Source organism: Podarcis cretensis (genome assembly GCF_951804945.1).
Source record: "Podarcis cretensis genome assembly, chromosome: 8".
In the NCBI taxonomy this organism is placed as follows: Eukaryota; Metazoa; Chordata; class Lepidosauria; order Squamata; family Lacertidae; genus Podarcis; species Podarcis cretensis.
Window position 1 is genome coordinate 7,015,570 of NC_137177.1, and position 12,103 is coordinate 7,027,672.

The 12,103-nt window shown below is 47.4% G+C and overlaps 1 protein-coding gene across 2 annotated transcripts in view; it reads right to left on the bottom strand.

Moving 5' to 3' along the window:
* Positions 1 to 7,488: 7,488 nt before the first annotated feature.
* LOC307221223 (SPARC-related modular calcium-binding protein 1-like) overlaps positions 7,489 to 12,103 on the bottom strand; it is a 70,126-nt gene continuing 65,511 nt past the window's right edge. For both annotated transcript variants that reach the window (XM_079985609.1, XM_079985610.1), the window contains exon 12: positions 7,489 to 7,995. The gene's annotated coding sequence lies outside the window, so the exon portion shown is untranslated. The remainder of the gene's footprint in view (positions 7,996 to 12,103) is intronic.

A 12,103-nucleotide genomic window follows, 5' to 3' on the forward strand; every position in this document is an offset into this window, starting at 1 on the left:
GGTTACTTCCGGGTCACCGCGAGACGCAACCTGAAAACGCTCAACCTGAAGCGTCTTTAACCCAAGATATGACTTAAAAAATTCCTTCCAGGAGCACCTTAGAGACCACACAAAAGTTCACACCAATAACAAACTTAAAAAGTTAAAGGGACCCCTGACCATTAGGTCCAGTCGTGACCGACTCTAGGGTTGTGGCGCTCATCTCGCTTTACAGTGCTACTTCAGGTTACATACGCTTCAGGTTACATAGGCTTCAGGTTACAGACTCCGCTAACCCAGTGTTTCCTAACCTTGGGCCTCCAGCTGTTTTTGAACTACAATTCCCATCATCCCTGACCACTAGTCTTGCTAGCTAGGGATGATGGGAGTTGTAGTCCAAAACAGCTGGAGGCCCAAGGTTGGGAAACACTGCGCTAACCCATAAATAGTGCTTTAGGTTAAGACGTTTGCTTCAGGATGAGAACAGAAATCGTGCTCCGGTAGCGCGGCAGCAGCAGGAGACCCCATTAACTAAAGTGGTGCTTCAGGTTAAGAACAGTTTCAGGTTAAGAATGGACCTCCGGAACAAATTAGGTACTTAACCCAAGGTACCACTTTATTGGCCAAGGGAGCCAGCATACAGCTTCCGGGTCATGTGGCCAGCATGACTAAGCCTCTTCTGGCAAACCAGAGCAGTGCACGGAAACGCTGTTTACCTTCCCGCCGGAGCAGTACCTATTTATCTACTTGCACTTTGATGTGCTTTCGAACTGCTAGGTTGGCAGGAGCAGGGACCGAGCAACGGGAGCTCACCCCGTCGTGGGGATTCGAACCACCGACCTTCTGATTGGCAAGTCCTAGGCTCTGTGGTTTAACCCACAGCGCCACCCGTGTCCCAATAACAAACTTAGTTGGTCTCTACTGGAAGGATTTTTTTAATTTTGTCTCTACTACGGCAGACCAACACGGCTACCTACCTGTAACTACCTCAGTATTCCCCACACTGACTGGCAGCAGCTCTCCAGCATTTCAAACCCACAATTTCCCTCAGATATACCGGGACACAGCAGAGAAGGAACCTTCTGCATGCAGAGCAGATGTGCTGCTACTGAGCTATGACCACCATTGTGTGGAGGACAATAGGGGCTCGCTGTTGGGACCCCAATTCTTATTTTGTCCAGGGGCGCTCTCTACTCCCTCCCCAGTTGCAGATTGTTCTGGGCTATGCTCAATAATTATTATCCGTTACATTTTTGCACCAAGGTGTCTCAAAGCAATTTCCCCTATATAAATAAAAAGGAAGGCTGTCGTCACACAGCCCTCGTTGGAGGATTTGTAGCACCTTGTCCCAGTCCTGGATTTGCACGGGGTCAGGGTGGGGGAGTGGAGTGAAAGAGAAGGCAGGTTTTAAAACAGTGGTGTTAAACAATAGTAGAAGTTTGAATAAAGCAGGGATGTGGGGAGGATGAAGGGGAGCTGTGATATGGGGTTTTGATGGGGCCAAGTGGGGCTGGCAAGCAGTGTGAGAAGGTGTGGCAGCGCCCAAGTAGAAATAACATAGATATTAGCCCCAGTTAGGAAAATAGCAAAAACTAAAATACTCTGCTGAAAATACTAGACAGTGGACGCTCGGGATGCGAATGTGATCCGTGCGGGAAGTACGTTCGCAACCCCCAGCGCCACGTCTGTGCATGCGCGGGTCGTGATTCTGTGCTTCTGCGCATGCACAAAGTGCTATTTAGTGCTTCTGCGCATGCGCAAGCGCCGAAACCTGGAAGTAACCCGTTCTGATACTTCCGGGTTCGGCACGGTGCACAACCCAAAATCACACAACCTGAAGCATCTGGTAACCCGGTGTATGACTGTACATTTTAAGGAGCAGATCCTGCCCACTCCACTTAAGAAATTAGTACAAAAAGCCGTTGATGGATTTAACTATCTTCCCAATTTAAAAACCAAAGGTAAATTTCATTTTAAAAATTAAGGTAAAGGGACCCCTGACCATTAGGTCCAGTTGTGGCCGACTCTGGGGTTGCGGCACTCATCTCGCTTTATTGGCCGAGGGAGCCGGCGTACAGCTCTGTGGTCATGTGGCCAGCATGACTAAGCCGCTTCTGGAAAACCAGAGCAGCGCACGGAAACGCCGTTTACCTTCCCGCCGGAGCAATCTCTCTTGCTGTTGTGGCTTCTGGGATAACTACGCAGCCTGCATTCGCTTCATAAGACGCACACACACATTTCCCCTTACTTTTTAGGAGGGAAAAAGTGAGTCTTATAGAGCAAAAAATACGGTAAATCTTGACAGCGTGCGAGCATGGCTTGAAATGCAGCGAGGAGGAAACGACTTTGCTGTGCTTTAAACCGCTAATGTGAACATAAAAAGGTAAAGGGACCCCTGACTGTTAGGTCCAGTTGTGGCCGACTCTGGGGTTGCGGCGCTCATCTCACTTTACTGGCCGAGGGAGCCAGCGTACAGCTTCCAGGTCATGTGGCTAGCATGACTAAGCCGCTTCTGGCAAACCAGAGCAGCACACGGAAACGCCGTTTAGCTTCCCGCCGAAGTGGTACCTATTTATCTACTTGCACTTTGACGTGCTTTCGAACTGCTAGGTCGGCAGGAGCAGGGACTGAGCAATGGGAGCTCACCCAGTTGCGGGGATTCGAACCGCCAACCTTCTGATCGGCAAGCCCTAGGCTCTGTGGTTTAACCCACAGCGCCACCCGCATCCCTTATTTTAAAAATTACCTAATGCCTAAAAATACACAATGATTGCGCCAGGCATGCTTCCCTGGGGAGAGCACAAAGGGGGAGCCACCACGGAAAAGGCCTGATCTTTTTTGGTTACACTTGGAACGCGGGGTCCTGTTTGGTTCATGCGGAGACAGATGGTCCTTGAGGTCCTTGAAGCCAAAACTGAGTCTAGAAACCCCTTAGTGCTAGTACAGTTGAGGCAGGACTGGTGTTTATGTGCTTAGACCCTGGTCTGCAATATAAACCACTGAGTTCTGCACCAGCTACAGTTTCTGAACTCTCTTCAAGGGCAGCTCCAAGTATAGCACATTGCGGTGATCTAAGCCTGGAAGCCGCCAGAGCATTGGCAACAGAAGTTAGGTTCTATCTGTGCTGCGTTTTTGTATTCTGCTTTGAGACGTTTAAATATTAAGTGGCTTGGATACATGCCTTTAAATAAATAAATACATGAATAAGATACATAAATAAATAAAATTAATTTGCTGGTGGCTCCGTTCTGTCTCTTGCATGCTTGCACTCATTAACAGCTCTTGCCCTCTGCTGATTTAAAAGCCAAGGAGGCCTTTGGTGGTTGTTTTTTTTAAAAAAAACATTTGGAAGAATGCCAACAGGCTGTGCGGGCACAGTTCAAAAGGTACGTCAGCAGCTGCAGTGGGCGATGTGGCTGGCTGAGCATGGCGCATGGATCTAGTGTTCATGTGCAGTTGTGCGCATTTATGTCCATGTGTACTTCCCTGTTTAGGGAAGTTTCTAATGTTTGATAGCTTGATGATGATGATGATGTTGGGAGCCACCCAGATGGGTGGGGTAATAACAACAACAACAACAATGTGCACTACATCTGACTTTTAAAGCCCTAAACGGCCTCGGTCCAGTATACCTGAAGGAGCGTCTCCACACCCATCGTTCTACCCAGACACTGAGGTCCAGCTCTGAGGGTCTTCTGGCGGTTCCCTCACTGCGAGAAGCCAAGCTACAGGGAACCAGGCAGAGGGCCTTCTCGGTAGTGGCGCCCGCCCTGTGGAACGCCCTCCCACCAGATGTCAAGGAAATAAACAGCTATCTGGCGTTTAGAAGACATCTGAAGGCAGCCCTGTTTAGGGAAGCTTTTAATGTTTAATAGGTTATTGTATTGTTAGTGTTCTGTTGGAAGCCGCCCAGAGTGGCTGGGGAAACCCAGCTAGATGGGCGGGGTATAAATAATAAATTATTATTATTATTATTATTATTATTATTATTATTATTATTGGGACACGGGTGGCACTGTGGGTTAAACCACAGAGCCTAGGACATGCCGATCAGAAGGTCAGTAGTTTGAATCCCCGCGACGGGGTGAGCTCCCGTTGCTCGGTCCCTGCTCCTGCCAACCTAGCAGTTCAAAAGCACATCAAAGTGCAAGTAGATAAATAGGTACCATTCTGGCGGGAAGGTAAACGGCGTTTCCGTGCGCTTCTCTGGTTCTCCAGAAGCGGCTTAGTCATGCTGGCCACATGACCCGGAAGCTGTACGCCGGCTCCCTCGGCCAGTAAAGCGAGATGAGCACCACAACCCCAGAGTCGGCCACAACTGGACCTAATGGTCAGGGGTCCCTTTACCTTTTCCCCAAAGGCAAAACCAGGAGCTGTGGCAGGAAGCAGTAAATGAGGCCTTCCTGATAGATAGGAACACAGGGAGCTGCCTTATACTGAATCAGACCATTGGTCCACCAGGCTCAGTACTGCCTACTCTAACTGGCAGTTTCAGATAGAGATATCTCCCATCCCCAGCTGGAGATGCCAAGGATTGCATCTGATACTTTTTCCGTGCAAAGCACATGTCCCATCACAGAACCGCTGCATTTCCCCAAGTCCAGATAAGAGTGTGATAAGAAGTTGCTCTCACAGTGGCCAACCAGATGTCTGTGGGAAACCTACAGGAAGCCCTCAAGCGCAAGAGTGCTCTCCTCACCTCTTTTGAGGACACATCTTTTTCATGGGTAGGGTCACCAGTCAGCAAATGGGTCCCCCTTTTTGCTCTTCACAATATGGCAACCCTGTCGTGGATGCATTAGCTGAGATTCCTGCATTGCGAGGGGTTGGACTAGATGACCCTCAAGGTCCCTTCCAACTCTACAATTCTATGAAGGTGTGTCCAAGTTAGACCAACCCGCCTATCTTTGCATCTCACCACCCTGCTTACCCGCCGCCCACAGATCACCCCACCTGCATCTGCAACTGCAGAGCGTGACAACTACCACTCAGTGGATTTGTAACTGGCTGACTGACCGAACCCAAAGGGTGCTCATCAATGGTTCCTCTTCATCCTGGAGAAGAGTGACTAGTGGGGTGCCACAGGGTTCTGTCTTGGGCCCCGTCTTATTCAACATCTTTATCAACGACTTGGATGATGGACTCAAGGGTATCCTGATCAAATTTGCAGATGACACCAAACTGGGAGGGGTGGCTAACACCCCAGAGGACAGGATCACACTTCAAAACAACCTTGACAGATTAGAGAACTGGGCCAAAACAAACAAGATGAATTTTAACAGGGAGAAAGGTAAAGTATTGCACTTGGGCAAAAAAAATGAGAGGCACAAATACAAGATGGGTGACACCTGGCTTGAGAGCAGTACATGGGAAAAGGATCTAGGAGTCTTGGTTGACCACAAACTTGACATGAGCCAACAGTGTGACGCGGCAGCTAAAAAAGCCAATGCAATTCTGGGCTGCATCAATAGGAGTATAGCATCTAGATCAAGGGAAGTAATAGTGCCACTGTATTCTGCTCTGGTCAGACCTCACCTGGAGTACTGTGTCCAGTTCTGGGCACCACAGTTCAAGAAGGACACTGACAAACTGGAACGTGTCCAGAGGAGGGCAACCAAAATGGTCCAAGGCCTGGAAACGATGCCTTATGAGGAACGGCTAAGGGAGCTGGGCATGTTTAGCCTGGAGAAGAGGAGGTTAAGGGGTGATATGATAGCCATGTTCAAATATATAAAAGGATGTCACATAGAGGAGGGAGAAAGGTTGTTTTCTGCTGCTCCAGAGAAGCGGACACGGAGCAATGGATCCAAACTACAAGAAAGAAGATTCCACCTAAACATTAGGAAGAACTTCCTGACAGTAAGAGCTGTTTGACAGTGGAATTTGCTGCCAAGGAGTGTGGTGGAGTCTCCTTCTTTGGAGGTCTTTAAGCAGAGGCTTGACAACCATATGTCAGGAGTGCTCTGATGGTGTTTCCTGCTTGGCAGGGGGTTGGACTCGATGGCCCTTGTGGTCTCTTCCAACTCGATGATTCTATGATTCTATTCTACGACAGCCTTTAGTTTCTATGTATATAGGCAGAAAATCCATTTAAGATATAGGCACTGTGTATTTGATGGCAGGTTATGCAGAACAGGAAAAAGAGGCACAGGATTTTCAGCTTCTGTGCAGGCCCCTGGTCCAGCACCTCTTGTTTTAGGAACGAATCGCTTTGAGTATGAAAATAAAGGATTTAGCAAGCAAACTAAAGAGAGAACCGTTTTACCTGAGCATAAACACTTCTTAAGTAATGCTGTGTTATTCCAGCAGAGGGTGTAAAACTCCAAGGAATTGTGAGCAGGGAAGTATAGAAAAAAAATACTTGTTTTCCCCAGCCTCAGCCACAGGGCTGCACTGGAACCCGAGTTATAACAGGCTGTGGTGGGCAGGAAGTGGTTACAAAGGGGTAATAGGTACAGGGGAACAGGGGAAAGGAAATCAAATGGAAGGTTAAAATAAGATAAAACTGGCTTGCACACAAATACATTAGACTGGTGACCGGGAGTGGCAGCCAAGACCATGTAACACCGGTTCTGAAAGATCTACATTGGTTCCCAGTACGTTTCTGAGCACAATTCAAAGTGTTGGTGCTGACCTTTAAAGCCCTAAATGGCCTCAAAGGCCCAGTATATCTGAAGGAGCGTCTCCACCCCCTTCGTTCTGCCCGGATACTGAGGTCCAGCTCCGAGGGCCTTTTGGTGGTTCCCTCCCTGCGAGAAGTGAGGTTACAGGGAACTAGGCAGAGGGCCTTCTCGGTAGTGGCGCCCTCCCTGTGGAACGCTCTCCCATCAGACGTCAAAGAAATAAACAACTATCTGACTTTTAGAAGACATCTGAAGGCAACCCTGTCTGTTGTTGTTTAGTTGTTTAGTCGTGTCCGACTCTTCGTGACCCCATGGACCAGAGCATGCCAGGCACTCCTGTCTTCCACTGCCTCCCCCAGTTTGGTCAAACTCATGCTGGCAGCTTCAAGAACACTGTCCCACCATCTCGTCCTCTGTCGTCCCCTTCTCCTTGTGCCCTCCATCTTTCCCAACATCAGGGTCTTTTCCAGGGAGTCTCCTCTTCTCATGAGGTGGCCAAAGTCTTGGAGCCTCAGCTTCAGGATCTGTCCTTCCAGTGAGCACTCAGGGCTGATTTTCTTCAGAATGGAGAGGTTTGATCTTCTTGCAGTCCATGGGACTCTCAAGAGTCTCCTCCAGCAGCAGAATTCAAAAGCACCAGTTCTTTGGCGATGAATTGGTTGGACAGTGTTCTCGAAGCTACCAGCATGAGTTTGACCAAACTGCGGGGGGCAGTGGAAGACAGGAGTGCCTGGCGTGCTCTGCTCCAGGGGGTCACGAAGAGTCGGACACGACTTAACGACTAAACAACAACAACAAGCAGATAAGTACAATTTTTCAATATTCAAGTAGGGCCCCCGATATTAATTCCACGTAAAGGAACCCAGAAATATGAAAGAAACCACCCTTGTATATCCATAATTTATTGATTCAAATAAACAGACTACAATTCATTTTAAAACCCAGCTGATTTTTTTACGCAACTGAAAAGCACAGCCTTTTGAAACACCCTCTAACAAACATGGAAGTCCCCTTACATTCACTTTTTTCTCTCTCTCTTGAAAATTACGTTGCAAAAATAAAGCAAAGATTATTATTTCTTATTTTTTATACATATATAAAAAAATCTACTAAGGTAGATGGTTTCTGCAGGCCTGTTGTATTCTACGTTTCTTTTTTTAAAAAGCAAATAAAATAAAATAAAAAGGAAAACACAGCCACGTTTGTCCCACCCCTTTCCACGTTTATCTCCACTTCCCGGAACCATCATCAACCTTCTGGGCAGAAAGTCCAGTCCGTCTCTTTAAAGTGCAAAGAGTCTGCAACCAGAGGCGGGAATGCAGTGCTCAGAGAATGAGAGAGCGCTCCCTGGGCTTCTGGAGGGGGAAAGCGCCATTCTTTGTCAGGGGGAAGTCTATGGAGAGAGAAAGAGGGAGAGAAATTAAGTTCGGCGGAGGCTCTAAAATCCACCACTAGCCTGGTCACCTGCGGCGACTAAGAATCACATCTAGGCGAGCAGAAAGGGAGATTTTGCACATTTGGCTTTTTCTTTCAGGATGCAAATGATCAACATAGGTAAGCTTTTTTGTAGATTAGCAGTGCATAGTCCTGTGAGTTCGGCTTGGATGAGATTCAGCAAAGGTGAGCTTCACGGAAGAGCCAGGGTCATGTATCTGCAGGGCTGGATTTAGGTTTGATGAGGCCCTAAGCTACTGAAGGGACGTGGATGGTGCTGTGGGTTAAACCACAGAGCCTAGGACTTGCCGATCAGAAGGTCGGCGGTTCGAATCCCCGCGACGGGGTGAGCTCCTGTTACTCAGTCCCTGCTCCTGCCAACCTAGCAGTTCGAAAGCACGTCAAAGTGCAAGTAGATAAATAGGCACCGCTCTGGCGGGAAGGTAAACGGCGTTTCCGTGTGCTGCTATGGTTCGCCAGAAGCGGCTTAGTCATGCTGGCCACATGACCCGGAAGCTGTACGCTGGCTCCCTCGGCCAATAAAGCGAGATGAGCGCCGCAACCCCAGAGTCGGTCACGACTGGACCTAATGGTCAGGGGTCCCTTTACCTTTACCTTTAAGCTACTGAAGGTAATGGGGCCCTTTATATGACTACCTGTCATTTGTCAACAACAAATTGTTGCTGTTTTGTGTGTTGAATATATGGTAATTTATGGACCTAACAGGTATCTAAAGCCATTTGCGCATGTTGCCATGTAACCAGTCCATGCAGAATGTAGGCACCCTATACATAGAAAGGAGCAAACCCGTGATATTTTAGGGAGCAGGCTAGCAGGCGGGGCCCATGACTTACATCATAGGAGCCGACATAACACAAAACACTGTTGCTGTATATAGGTTTTATTTTATTTGTTTTTTATATTTTGGAATGTACATCCAGTTTTTTCCTTTAATTTTTTTTGGTGGGAGCTCCTAAGAGAGCGGGGCTCTAAGCTATAGCTTGTTTAGCTTATACATACCATATTTTTCGCTCTAAAAGATGCAGCAGACCATAAGACGCACCGAGTTTTTGGAGGAGGAAAACAAGAAAAAAAATATTCTGAATCCCAGAAGTCAGAACAGCAAGAGGGATCGCTGCGCAGCGAAAGCAGCGATCCCTCTTGCTGTTCTGGCTTCTGGGATAGCTGCGCAGCCTGCATTCGCTTCAAAACCCACATACACATTTCCCCTTACTTTTTAGGAGGGAAAAAGTGAGTCTTACAGAGCAAAAAATACAGTGGTGCCTCGCAAGACGAAAAGAATCCGTTCCGCGAGTCTCTTCGTCTTGCGGTTTTTTCGTCTTGCGAAGCAAGCCCATTAGTGGCTTAGCGGATTACCGCTATTAGCGGCTTAGCGGATCAGCTGATAAGCATTTTAGCAGCTTAGCGGATCAGCTGATAAGCGGCTTAGCGGCTTAGAAAAAGAGGGGGGAAAGGGAAAAAAACCCCGCAGGAACTTGCAAGACATTTTCGTCTTGCGAAGCAAGCCCATAGGAAATTTGTTTTGTGAAGCACCTCCAAAACGGAAAACCGTTTCGTCTAGCGGGTTTTCCGTCTTGCGAGGCGTTCGTCTTGCGGGGCACCAATGTACGGTAAATCTTGACAGCATGCGAGCATGGCTTGAAATGCAGCGAGGAGGAAATGACTTTGCTGTGCTTTAAACCGCTAATGTGAACATAAAAAGATAAAGGGACCCGTGACCGTTAAGTCCAGTCGTGGCCGACTCTGGGGTTGCGGCGCTCATCTCACTTTACTGGCCAAGGGAGCCAGCGTACAGCTTCCGGGTCATGTGGCCAGCATGACTAAGCCGCTTCTGGCGAACCAGAGCAGCGCACGGAAACACCGTTTACCTTCCCGCTGGAGCGGTACCTATTTATCTACTTGCACTTTGATGTGCCTTTGAACTGCTAGGTGGGCAGGAGCAGGGACCGAGCAACGGGAGCTCACCCCGTTGCGGGGATTCGAACCGCCAACCTTCTGATCGGCAAGTCCTAGACTCTGTGGTTTAACCCACAGCGCCACCCACATCCCTAAACATACCCTGTGCCAAATCTGTTATAAAATAGCAGCTGAGGCTTTTGCAGAGGCGGCTATGGGACCCACACCCAGCCTTCAAAACTGACCCATCCTTAATTTCACATCCCCACCCTAGAGAGATAACCTGAATGCGAACGGAAAGTTTTTCAGACTGTCATTCTTTGCTCCTGAAGGTAGTTTCCAGGAGCTTGTACTAGAGGCAGTGAATTAAATTGGGAAAGAGGAAAAATCAACCCGAAAGGCAGAGAGAAGCTTGGGGAGAATTAAGCAAGTGAAGAAAGGCAAAATTAAAATTCCGTCATTTATACATATCTGATGGACCTGTGAAAAAATCAAAAGCTTCTGGGATATAGTATATGATGAACTTAAAAAAATGTTTAAATACAACTTTGTGAAAAATACAGAAGCTTTCCTATTAGGAATAACAGACACAGGTATAGCAAAAAAAGATCGGAAAACATTCCTTTATGCCGCAGGTGCGGCGAGGACCTTAATTGCCAAAAATTGGAAAAAAAGAATTTGTGCCAACAAAAAAGGAATGGCAGGATAAATTATTAGATAATACTGAATTGGCCAGATTAACAGAGATAATTAGGGGACAACCCAAAGAAGGATTTCAAAAAGAATGGGGAAAATGCAGAGAATACTTTACCCAAAATATACACCTGGACTTGTTTCGATTAATTTCTACAGGAGACTTTGCGGTGTTTTAAGTCATAATTAGGAAAAATTGTAATAATCACACATAAAAGAAACAGTACACAAGAAGTAAATAAGGAGGCCATTTACAGGACAAAGGAAGTCTTTTATTTTTATATTATGTTTTCTTTGTGAAAGGGGATAGTAGTTTAATTTTGATAATTAAATTGGCAACGGCGGCGGATTTGTTTGTAGGTATGAGTTGTTGTGGACTGTGTTCTAAATAAATTATTGAAAAATAAATAAAAATAAAATTCTGCCACTTGCATTGTGCGAAGTTAACAGGGGGAAAAAAGAAACCCAAAGGATTTTAGCCTTTAATTAAGGTTTCAAATCTCCCACACACAGTTGCAAGGAACAAGAAATCAATTTGCCCTGTTTGGAGAGGTGCGTAGAGCGTTTCAAGTTAACCTAATCAATCCCCCCCCCCCCACTTTCTGCTGCGAGAAGAGTCGACGCTGCAAGCATTTTGCAGGCAAACTGTGTTCCGCGCAGCTAATCCACGCTTAATCCGCCAGAAGGTATTGCACAGAGTCCCCCTTTGTCTGCGATGGAAGCTGGTAGAGGGAGAGGCAGGAGCTGGATTTAAGTTATATGGGTGGGGTGGGGAAGGGTGGTTGGGGGGCGGTGGTGGGGCTTTGAGAGAGGAACAGTTTGTTCCAAGCCCTGGCAAATCTCAGAGGCTGGCGAGGCTGCTGCTGCGGCTGCTGCTTTAGAGACCAGAGGCCAAGAAGATGGGCAAGGAATAATAATAACAATAACAATAACAATAACAATAACAATAACAATAACAATAACAATAATAATTTATTATTTATACCCCACCCATCTGGCTGGGTTTCCCCAGCCACTCTGGGCGGCTTCCAACAAAATATTAAAATACAATAATCTATTAAACATTAAAAGCTTCCCTAAACAGGGCTGCCTTTAGATGTCTTCTAAAAGTCTGGTAGTTATTCTTCTCTTTGACATCTGGTGGGAGGGCGTTCCACAGGGCGGGCGCCACCACCAAGAAGGCCCTCTGCCTGGTTCCCTGCAACTTGGCTTCTCGCAGTGAGGGAACCGCCAGAAGGCCCTCGGCGCTGGACCTCAGTGTCCGGGCAGAACGATGGGGGTGGAGACGCTCCTTCAGGTATACTGGGCCTTTGAGGCCGTTTAGGGCTTTAAAGGTCAGCACCAACACTTTGAATTGTGCTCAGAAACGTACTGGGAGCCGGTGTAGGTCTTTCAAGACCGGTGTTATGTGGTCTTGGCGGCTACTCCCAGTCACCAGTCTAGCTGCCGCATTCTGG